The sequence below is a fragment of the Phalaenopsis equestris genome, unplaced genomic scaffold, assembly GCF_001263595.1.
Source record: "Phalaenopsis equestris unplaced genomic scaffold, ASM126359v1 Scaffold000287, whole genome shotgun sequence".
Taxonomy (NCBI): domain Eukaryota; kingdom Viridiplantae; phylum Streptophyta; class Magnoliopsida; order Asparagales; family Orchidaceae; genus Phalaenopsis; species Phalaenopsis equestris.
In genome coordinates, this window is record NW_018164729.1 from 1,022,974 (window position 1) to 1,034,460 (window position 11,487).

Below are 11,487 nucleotides of genomic sequence, written 5' to 3' on the forward strand. Positions count from 1 at the left end.
TTATTTTTATTTTTTAATATAATTCTTCATTTTGCATTTGATGAATATGTCCACAATCAAGCACAACGCCTTTTTAATTATGATTTTATCAACCAGAAAGCTCGCCTTCTTATATCCAACCAATGAACGTGAGCAAAACATATCCTTTAAAAATATGATTTCATTAAGAAGAAAGCTCCACTGCTCCGCCATCTTTATTATAATCCTCTTCTGCTTCACATCTACAGCAGAAAACTCGTATGTTAAATCAACAACATTCATTGTCCATCAAATTCATCCCAATCCCCAATAAAGTTCTTCTGGGCGAGCTTGTTGGGTGTTCCAAAAGGATAATCCCCTTATATGCTCCTATGTGGATATCATCAATATTTCTCTTTTGCAACAGTTCTGCTCATCAGAAGAATCTCTTCTCTAATTTGATACTTTGTCCGCGCACTTACTAATGCTATTACATAAACGGTGGTGAAAAAATGAATTGAAAATCAATACTACCAAGTTTGAGCTATTAATGATAATCATCAAGCAAATCAATTTGTTCTATTGTCTACTCCATATGAAACCCTAACATTGAATTGACCTAAAGAACATGGCTTCTGAGATTTCCAAATAGTAAATTTTTCTCCAAAAAATCTCATCACACAATGATTAGGCGTGCTTTAGAACCCAATAAATCTTGCACAATATTAAAGAGAGCTTGAAACGCCAAGATAAAAGTGAATTTTATAAGAATTAAAGAAAAAAAAAACATTGCATTGACTGATAACATTTATTCATATACAAAGGTTTCATTTTGAATTTAGAATCCAACTAAACAAAGATAAGACAATGCTTCTTTTACTTGAATTAATACCCTGCTATATATATGTTTGTGAGCCAGAAGCCACTGACGAGAAGGAAAAGGGCTATATGATGCATTTGGAAGCCAGAAAAATTTGGCAGTCCTGAGTCAATCAATGAAAGAAACAAAGGCTTTTTTTTATATACTTAAAAAATGATAATGAATCTTCAAATTACTAGTGACTTTCATATAAAAATATATAATATTTTAAAATTTATATGGTTAAAATGTTTAACACTTGAATTTACTTTTATTATTTATACTATTACAATGAATTGCTTTCAATTTAATAATATTTCATATTTATTTACTTTATTCATAATTTGTTGATATTTTGCATCAAATTTAAATAAAATGTGCCGCACCGTTCAAATTACGTATGGATTCAAGGGAAACTTTTGATCACACTACAAAGCTTCTTTAACCTATCTCTTTCAATTATTACTAATTTTTTCCATAGATGCTTTGAATTAGCCCTTCACTTGAGGTGGAAGCAAGATGGATCCAATAGCAAGAGATGACTGTCAAGGGTTTTCCTATGGCAAACAAAAATTTACAATTCTCCAACAATTTGAAAGTACAAAATGCCTTATATAAGCATTATTAGAAAATTATTTTAGGTATTTCTAAAATATGCAAAATTATGCAAAAACATTTTGTTTTTACATTCACAACCAACAAATCAACAAATTACATCACAGCCTCCCCTAATGAGAAGTGACCATATGATCCTGCTCCAAAGTTAACCCTCTGTTTAAAAGGACAAGCTCTCTCCCTCCCATAATCACAAAGCACTTCCCCTTACCTTGGGTTGAGCCAATCCAAAAGTTGTTCTAAAAAATGATTGTAAGCTACCTTCACTAGAAACTGCTCTAAAAAGTTTCAAACTTAAAGAATATAAAAATATTTTATAAAAAATGACTAGATGGTATGATGGTAAGCTTCGAACAAGGAGCTGTCAAAGAAGAATTTTTAAAGCATCCCAAGGGGCGATTACTGTTTCTAGAGCAAATAGGCTCCGCTAAACTACCTTCACTATAAGGATAGAAGTAGAGGGTCCATAACAAACAATCTGAATTTCTTTGCGACACTCGTACATAAAAAAATATTACATCCGGATGACCTACATCTGAATTTGGTGCGGATGGTAGTATTTAGGTGTTATTAAGTAGTATAGCGGTTTTGTTGCTTGAATTCAGGCATGGAGTTGTTGGAATACTCTTATTGAGCCAGTTAAACAATAAGTTTGTGTGGTTTGAAACTCAATTTAATCTCTAAATAATTTGAAAAACAAAATTTGTAGTCGATTCAATTCGAGTGCGCTGCATTGAGATTCAAGCGCTATATCACAGTTTGTGCTTGATCAAATGAATTTTACTGTGACCCTAATAATTGTACGACCTAGTACATATTTATTGCCACAGCAATTAGACATATAACTTACCTAATCATTGATGTATTTCAAACATTAAGCGATCAGGATTGTTTATATAAAAATCCCTTCAGCTAAACTGTCATGCACACCCTCATCTCCACTCCTATTGTATCCTGGAATACATTTCAATTTAAATTTATTCAATGAGTTCAATATATGCCAGCAGCATTCTTTCAAGAGAATGATGAAAACAACGATGACAAAATGGATTAGGGCATAATGATGGCCAATTTTACTACAAAGGTGGATCATAACATAGAGAGAGAGTTTTTAAAGGATAAATGAGTTTAAATCATTGAATGACTCGATCATTCCCCAAAAGTAGTGATCCTTTCTCCCTTTCTTTATCGATGTTCAGTCTCCAAAAAGGAGCTCACAACACCATGAGGCGTGGCAAGCAATACAAATCCAGAACAAGTATTTCAAGTCTGATGAATTCACATCAGACAACATATTTTCCAATCTTCTCTTAATGGCTTTCAAACAAATTTAAGAATCAACCATCATCTGATATTTAAAAACACGCTGCACGCCTTCACTAAACTTTAACACGATTAAAATTTAATAAATTGCTTTGATATAGATGTATGAGCAAGATAGAATGAAAAATGTAATGAAAACAAGAGCAGCAGAAAACCGTACCCAGTAAGCATTGTTGGAATGTTGCCAAAATAAATTCCCAACATCCAACCAACAGCCAATTCTGCAAAGAGTTCCATAAAAATAATAGTGCAATGAGAAATGAAATAGACATTTCAGAAGAACTGTGTAAAGGCTGCCAATAGGGATGTAAATAAGCGGAGTACCTCAGCTTGAGACAAGCTCAATACAACAAGTTCAAGCCACTCATGGTTCGGTCCGTCTTGCTGAAGAGAAAGCAAATCCAAGGGAGTTCTGGCAATGAAACAATGGAAAGAATGGAAATCAGTGGAGAAAGAATGACTCATTCTGGGAGGATAAGAACTATAAAATTGGGATTTTATTCACATTGCAATTGAAAATTACAAATTCTAATATTTTTATGTGCAGTTCATATTAACATTTTTAAGTGACTTCATGAGTTCAGTGAACGCTAGCTCTAGCTATGTTTTTTAAGGTTAGATCAAATGATCAATAGACATTTACATAATCAAGCTCAGGTTGACAAACTACTACCCCAATTTAATGGTTGCAGCCACGTAAATAAAAAACACACATTTCTAAACTTCTTCTAAATCATTTATTTGTTCAAAGCAAAAAACGAGCTTGAAAATATGGCGGTTCAAATGAAGTTACAAGTAATCAACTTTAGGGGTAAAATAACGCATCGTATAATCTAGTATGATTTATTAGCATCTTATTCATACTTTTTATAAGACAATAAGAAGCCAAATTTATAATATAATTCAATAATAACCTATTTAATATCTTTCACACAAAAAATTAAAAAAACTAAATAAAAAAGTGGCAAGAATGGGAACTTCGTTTCAACAGAACATATTACATACATCGCCCAGATGTATGGACGACAGCATAGATCACATCACACCATCGCGCAAGCGGCGTGGTGAGGTCCACGCCATCTTCCAGACATTCGATGGTCCGGGCATAATATGTTTCTCATTTTAGACACAACATGCGAATATTCTACACCAGTGGACATCTGAATTCGATCAAACATGCACATAGGTGCGCAAAGATCTGTGACGGTAAAGTAGTAAATTAGCATTTCAGCATAGTATAAGATTCACCATAGAGTAATAAAAGAAAATGTAGCGGGAGGAGACACCACATAATTTACGTGGAAAGCCCTAAAAAGAAAAAAAAAACCATGGGGTATAGCTTAGTGAAAATAATTCACTATGTAATTATATACTAGGGAATATGTTACGATTCGACGTAGAAATCCAAACAGATTTTTGCAAGGCAAACATAAATTCTTATTGCAATAATCCAAATAACTCACACAAATAAAAGGATGAACACCTACAATTCAATAGGTGGTCGGTCTCTCTCAATTCCTATAATTCGAGCGGTAGCAAATCTCTTTCAAACCCTAGACATAAGATTCACAATTCAATCTCATGCATCCCCCCCTCCCCCCCTCCTTAACTCAAAACATAACAAGCTTATTTATGCACGACAATAAAAAAATAAAAACAAAAGAAAAAATTTCCCTTAAGGCATATAAAAGACAGATTTGCCCTTAGACTAAGGGCCAACGTAACGATACTCCTTTCCCAAAAGACATCTTGTCCTCTAGGTGGGAAAAAATTAGATTGTTGCTTGATCAAATCAGGCAACTTCCACTTGGCATTAATGACTGAATATATTTTCCATTTAAACAAGAATTCATAGTGAACCATAGGAGTTTGAAATATAGTATTGTGTACATCCTCTGATCGCTTCTAAATTGGTTGGTGGTCTGATTTCCAATCAATCTTAGAAAATATTGCATCCACAAACAACTAATTGCGTGACTAATCAATTGTTAGAATATCTGTCAACTCCGTCTCATGTCTCTTCTATCCTTGTCAACTTCAATCCTACTTATTTTCATTTGTTCAAGCAATTTGAATGTCGTATTATTTCTTCAAAGTGCTATCGCTCAAGTCCACTCCGAGTCTCCTCGCTCGATACCAAAACTCCCGATACACCTAAAGTTGTGATGCTGACCTCATATCGTGTGAATTCTTTTAGTTGTTGCTATCGGAATCCGGGTCTCTTGACCCGTGGTAGGTGGAGTCGATTTTGTGTGAAACTCCATTACCTTCTTCAACATTTATTGAAATTCCCTTGTGCTATCAAATCGGTCCTCCATTCGACTCGCTATAGATAAAAATCTATTTTCTATGGCGACAAGCCTTTCTTCCACCTCAGATCTAATTTGGCTCACATCTCTCTAATTTCCTCTCCAAATCCTTCATTTTCTTAGTTGACATTCTTACAATATATTTTTTTATCATAAAAAAGATGAAAGCACCAACACGCGATTATAAGAATCGTAACTGCACCGCACGGGGCAAACCGCAATCCAACCGATCAGGTAGTAATAAGATTATGTCGCAACTGAAATATAAGTCGAGACCAACAAACTCAACTCGCACGGATCGAGTCGCAATCAAGGCTTGTGGGTCTTTGTTCATCCTGATCCCCAATGCTTCTTATTTGCGGGGTCTTGGAGCATTGTACATCGCAATCCTGCCGAAGCTTTGGTCTCTCTTTGTCGCGATACCGCGCAACTAGTCAACAACTCTAATCGCCAATGTATTGCATTATAACACCACGCTTCCGCTGCAGTCTCGTAGTCGCAATCACTTCGCGTCATATCTTTTGCAGCAAGCTCTGACCTTCTGCGATCCCGTCATCTCCTTACCAGCAAGCTATGGGCCTTACTATATCGCAGGGTTACGTCACGAAAGAGTTTTGGATCTCGACAAACCCGGAACCTTCGCGTCGAAGCCTTTCCAATGCACTGTGACCTCGTGGTGGCCTCTCTACTAACGATTATCGCGGGGTTTTGTCACAAAAGGATCCCGTCGACGCTTCTTTACTATTTCTCACACCGATAACAACAGTTTCACGCCTGCAACGATCCGTGGTGACCTCGCCAAAATCGTGTTCTGATACCAATTTGTTATGATTCGACGAAGATAACCACATTTTCGTAGAAATTAGGGCAAACAAAAATTCTTATTGCAATAATCCAAACAGCTTACACGAATACAAAGATAAACACCTACAACTCGAGAGATATGTGGACTCTCTCAATTCCTGCAATTCGAGAGGTAGAAAATACCTTTCAAACCCTAGACCTAAGACTCACAACTCAATTTCATGCATCCCCCTTAACTATAGATAACAAGACTGTATGCCCAACAATAATAAAAATAAAAGACTAAATTGCCCTTAGGCATTTAAAAGACAGATTTACCATTAGACTAGGTGCCAATATAACAGAATATGGAATTACAAGGTTAATGTACAATGATAGACATAATAGGCTGTGAGGGTCGTAGTATATAGCTATGGAGGCAGTAGTCTAACATGAATGTTGTAGACGGGGGATGTAGTGTCAACTTGACGTAGTGTAGTGGTTGTAGTTGGAAGTCGTGGCATTAATCGGCCTTGCAGGCCGTTGTATGTGGTAGCTTCAGGAGTGTTGATCAGCCACATCATCCGTAATAGGGAGATTTGATAGCATTCTCAGGCCGAAGATATTAATTACACGAGTTGTGAGTCATGAAGATTATAGTGGGTCACATAGGTCATAGCCGTGAGATGTAATAACATCTCATAGGTTGCAAGAATCATAGTTGCGAAATGCACGAGCTGCGAGCTGAGTAGATCGTAGTTGATCACATAGGCAGTAACGGGGAGTTGTAATATCGATTATATGTCGCAGAGGCTAGAGTTAGTGTCTACATGAACAATGAGTCACGTAGGCTATAATTGGTCACATATGTCGTAGTTGAGAGTTCTAATAACATTTGTAGACCGCAGATGCCAAATTTGAGAACTTTGTGAGTTGCAAGCCATGTAGGCCCGTAGTTGGTTACATGGACCGTAGCGAGGAGTTATAATTACTTTGAAAACTACCAAGTAAGCCGTAATGGTGGGGTGCAAGGAAAGAGCTTCATGAGTCCGAAGAAAGTCATCATATTCTAAGTACGACAGTGTTAAGCAGTTAGTTCGGGGTACATTGTTATACCATCTTCGAGAGGCGTTGTTGCACAATATATGCAATCGTTATATCATATTTAGGGTATGTTGTTACATCATTTTCGAAGCGCTTCGCTCAATAGAATGCTTTGTTGCAACGACCAGAACGGTGGCCGACGATAGCTAGCAAGTGGTGGTAGATGATGGTCGGCGGTTGCAAAAAATGGGAAGCGTTTGACGGATCTTTGGTGTAGAAAATTGGAATTTAGCTTCTCTTGACCATCCTCCAAGCTCAGGTCATCTAGTTTACAGTCCCCTTTCATGAATAGTAGAGCTCTATTTAGGGTATGTTTGAGGCAGCTTATTTGACGCGGTGGCGTTTTGAAAACACACCTGGCCTATTTGGGTAAACTGTGTTTTGGCAGCTGATGCGTTTTCAAAATGCTGAAAATAGCATTTTCACACTGCACCTATCTAGGTGCGGTGGTGGCAGCTTTCTAGCAGCAGTCTGGTTTTTCCAAAAAAATAAAAATTTGTAATAGTCACCGCTCCTAGCTTATCAGTAGATTATTTTAATTAGCTTATCAACGGATTATTAAATAAACTACAGCTGCCCTAAACAGACCCTTATAGACTCTCATAGAGGCTTCCCTGCAAATAAGGAGAGCACCACTTTATCGGACGACCGAAGAAATTATCTTAATTGGATGACATTTTGGGGATATGTGAGTGTCTTAAGAATGTCATAATTGAGTGATATTAGACTCATTATGTTCGTTGTTTTGAGACACACGATTTGACTGTAAACTTGTCATATTGGGAATCCCTTTAACCTTCCAACTGGGAGTTGGAAGCTTCCAAAAATTATTAACCAAACGATTTGGGCCTGAATTGACTCATATTGGACCAACTTTGCTTGCATATAATTAAGCCAATAAGTTTGATGGTAAATTTTCAAAATTGGAGTTCTGGATAATTTTTAATGAGTTTGAATGTTTCTTCTCAAAAGATGCCCCAAAATCCGCACCAATCCTCCCTCAAAATTTGTGTCAAATGACAATTTTTATTGATTGCATATCAACAAGAAAAATATAATATATAATAATAAAATAATCTAAAATAACATAAATCTTTCATTTTGTTAAGCTAGTGTCTAATTCAGTACAACATTATAGTGTTCACGCTTTTCACAGGCACTATCTACTTTTACATAGAATGTGATGCACAATTCTTCGTCCATCACATCCAGTTGCCAAATATAGAGGAATATAAAAATAAAATTTCTAAAGTTTTTATGATAAAAGTCTTTAATCATAATTATTATATAGTAGGCCTAAATAAGTGCATTTATAATTGAACTTTGTACCTCACTTAAAAATCAATTGAATGTTAATTAAATTCGAACCGAGCTACATAGTCCCTCTGAATAGAAAGGCCAGGACGATGTTATAACCAATAATACCTACTAAAATATCATATTTATATATGCAATTTTACATATAGAAAATATCTTAAAAGTCTTTTTTTCTCACATATCACTAAATTCTTTATATAACATAAAATATAGCTCATCCACTCTTTTAAGTTCGGGTCGCAAAACTGACAAATTATTACAAGCGAATGTCCGGACAACAGTGGATGGGGATGTCACGTTTCCACAAATGTAAGTGTATGTGGCATGGCCTCCCCGTATACTGTTTTACATACGTGTGGCTTCCGTATATAATAATTTCTCCAAAGATGAAGCCACAATAACTAAAGAGACGGGCGTGAAAACATGTGTGAGAATGATGAATTCAAGCATTGTTGTTTCTAGAGCAAATGGGCTCCTCTAAACTACCTTCACTATGAGGGTAAAAATTGAGGGTGTTCCACAACAAATAACTCAATTCCTCGGCCACTCATACACGCCTTTTTATTGCTTGAATTCAGGCATGGAGTTGTTGGAATCCTCTTATTGAGCCCGTTATTTAAACAATAAGTTTTTGTTGTCTTGTCAGCCATTATTTCGAAAATATTTTAGATTTGAAAATAGTTTTAATATATATATACGTGATTTTGATTTTTGAAAATAATATTTTAATTTTGAAACAAATGAGATCAAATAAACCCCACATATTCGAGAGTTTAGATGGTTGAATGTGATACCACAAGTAAGAAATTATCCTGAAAGACAAACATAACACTTGTAGTAGACTTAACTTTCTGAACTAAAGAGTATGTGACATTTGTTTGATATGCGAAACATTTTTACGTGTGACCGACAAGTTCCACTACCTAATATAAGGATTACATAAACTGTATTTTACCTGGGTTCTTAGTTCCTTAAAAAAAGCAACCCCTATAGTTAATTACATATTAAATGACTGAAATCACTTAAAATAACTCTCAATAAAGATCATTGGTTTTGTCTTCAAGATTTCAAAATTTAGTTTTCAATAAAAGATGTAGGAAAGTAAAAGGGGAATGACTCAAAATAAGAACAACTATTTTTTGGAGTTAGAAATGTGAAAAAGTAAAAGATGTCACGGATCCGAGGAGAACCTCGATGACTTTCCAACTATCCTAATGTTCGATTTTATGTCTTAAGAGTAAAGTTATTTAATATTTAATCTTGCCGGTTTTATTATTTAGGATTTACATTCGCACGATATCTAATTGTGTCAATGGCCTAAGAAGATAGAAGGATTTACATCGTACCGGACGGCAACTTCGGAATGCACAACAGGATTGTGCAAAAGTCTAAAAGATGAGGTGAGGATTTATGTCGCGCTAAGCAAACCAACTCGAAGTCTTATGGGTTATGTTATGTATTATATAAGAAGGTTCAGCTGATGTAAATCTGCTCTAGTCTTGATTCGTCAACAGAAGTCCTTCACTCGCATCCTCATCGTGTTGCCCACAATGTTTACTCAAAGCTCCACGTAGTAGCAGTTTCAAGTTTAGTGTTTTATATGTGAGCGTGTAATATTGTTAAGTTGGTAAGTTGATGTTGTGTATCTACTAAACCGGGCTACCTTTCTTTATCTTAAAGCTCTTGATATTTAACAAGCAAAAATAAAGATAAAAGAACTATAACAGCGTTGTAAAGAAATGCAGCAGGGAGCACAGTAAAGAAAATAAACAATAAAATGTAATGTAAAGTAAAAGACAGTAGAAAGTGCAATAAATAAAATAAACATGTGTACCTTGAAGTCTTTGTCACTGCTGCAGAAGTTTGCATTACATATAGAAACAAACGAGCATGAAGAAGAATTTAACAAGCAGGAAACTTGTGCATTTATGTAAGAAGAAAAAATGACAGTGTATCACACGAAAAATTCGAAGAAAATTACAAATGACCCACAAAAGAAAAAAAACTCAAAGAAAATCGTAGGAAACATACAAAAAACCAGAAGAAAATCACAAGTGTCCACAAAAACTCAAAGAAAACCATAGGAAAAACGTGAAGAAAAATTGTAAGCATTCAGGTAGGGGTAGGCTCAACTTAATTATTCCTAAATTCCTTTAAAGGGTGGAAAGTCTGTAGGACCTGATGATATCCCAATTGAAGTGTGGAAATATTTGGGAGATTTGGGAGTTTCTTGGCTTACTAAACTCTTTAATATTATTTTAAAAACTAAAAAGATGCCTGAGGAGTGGAGGAAGAGTATTTTGATCCCCATTTTTAAGAATAAAGGGGATGCACAAGAGTGTGCAAATTATAGAGGAATTAAGTTGATGTGTCATACTTTAAAATTATGGGAGAGGGTAATTGAACATAGGTTAAGATGCATCACGAAAATTTCTCATAATCAATTTGGATTTATGCCTGGCAGGTCTACTATGGAAGCTATACATTTATTGAGAGGTTTGATGGAGAAGTTCAGAGATAATAAGGAGAATCTACATTTGATTTTTATTGATTTAGAAAAAGCTTACGATAAGGTTCCAAGAGATATCCTTTGGAGAGTTCTCGAGAAGAAATGTGTTGATATGACTTATATTCAAGTCATTAAAGATATGTATACTAGAGCTGTTACTTGTGTTCAAACTGAAGGAGGATTGAAAAAATATTTTCCTTTTTCTGTTGGTTTACATCAGGGATCGACTTTAAGCCCATATCTTTTTGCTTTAGCTATGGATGGTCTTACTGGAAATCTACAAGAGGATGTACCTTGGTGTATGCTTTTTGCTGATGATATTCTTCTCGTGGATAAAACGAGAGAAAAAACCCAGGAAAAACTTGAATTATGGAGGTCTACATTGGAGTCTAAAGGCCTTCGTTTAAGTAGAACTAAAACTGAATACATGGAATGTAATTTTAGTAGTAATAGCTCTAGTGACAGAAGTGTGACTTTGGGTGATCAAATTATTAAAAGGTGTGAACGATTTAGATATCTTGGGTCCGTTGTCCAAAGCGATGGTGATATAGATGGGGATGTTAATAGTAGAATTCAAGTTGGTAGGTTGAAGTGGAGGAATGCTTCGGGCCTTTTGTGTGATAGAAAAGTACCGCTAAGACTGAAAGGAAAATTTTATAAGATGGTGGTGAGACCTGCAATGCTCTATGGCGCTGAATGTTGGCCTTTAA

The 11,487-nt window shown here is 35.5% G+C and overlaps 1 protein-coding gene across 9 annotated transcripts in view; it reads right to left on the reverse strand.

Annotated features, from left to right (window-relative positions):
• Positions 1 to 31: 31 nt before the first annotated feature.
• Positions 32 to 11,487, reverse strand: part of LOC110025046 (UBP1-associated protein 2B-like) — a 22,733-nt gene continuing 11,277 nt past the window's right edge. For 2 of the 9 annotated variants that reach the window (XM_020725296.1, XM_020725294.1), the window contains 3 exons: positions 3,761 to 3,953; positions 3,080 to 3,167; positions 2,424 to 2,976 (listed from right to left, as the gene is read on the reverse strand). The gene's annotated coding sequence lies outside the window, so the exon portion shown is untranslated. Of the gene's footprint in view, positions 446 to 836; positions 942 to 2,370; positions 2,387 to 2,423; positions 2,977 to 3,079; positions 3,168 to 3,760; positions 3,954 to 11,487 lie in introns of those variants that run through there. The other 7 variants (XM_020725293.1, XM_020725295.1, XM_020725300.1 and 4 more) reach the window with 6 other exon arrangements.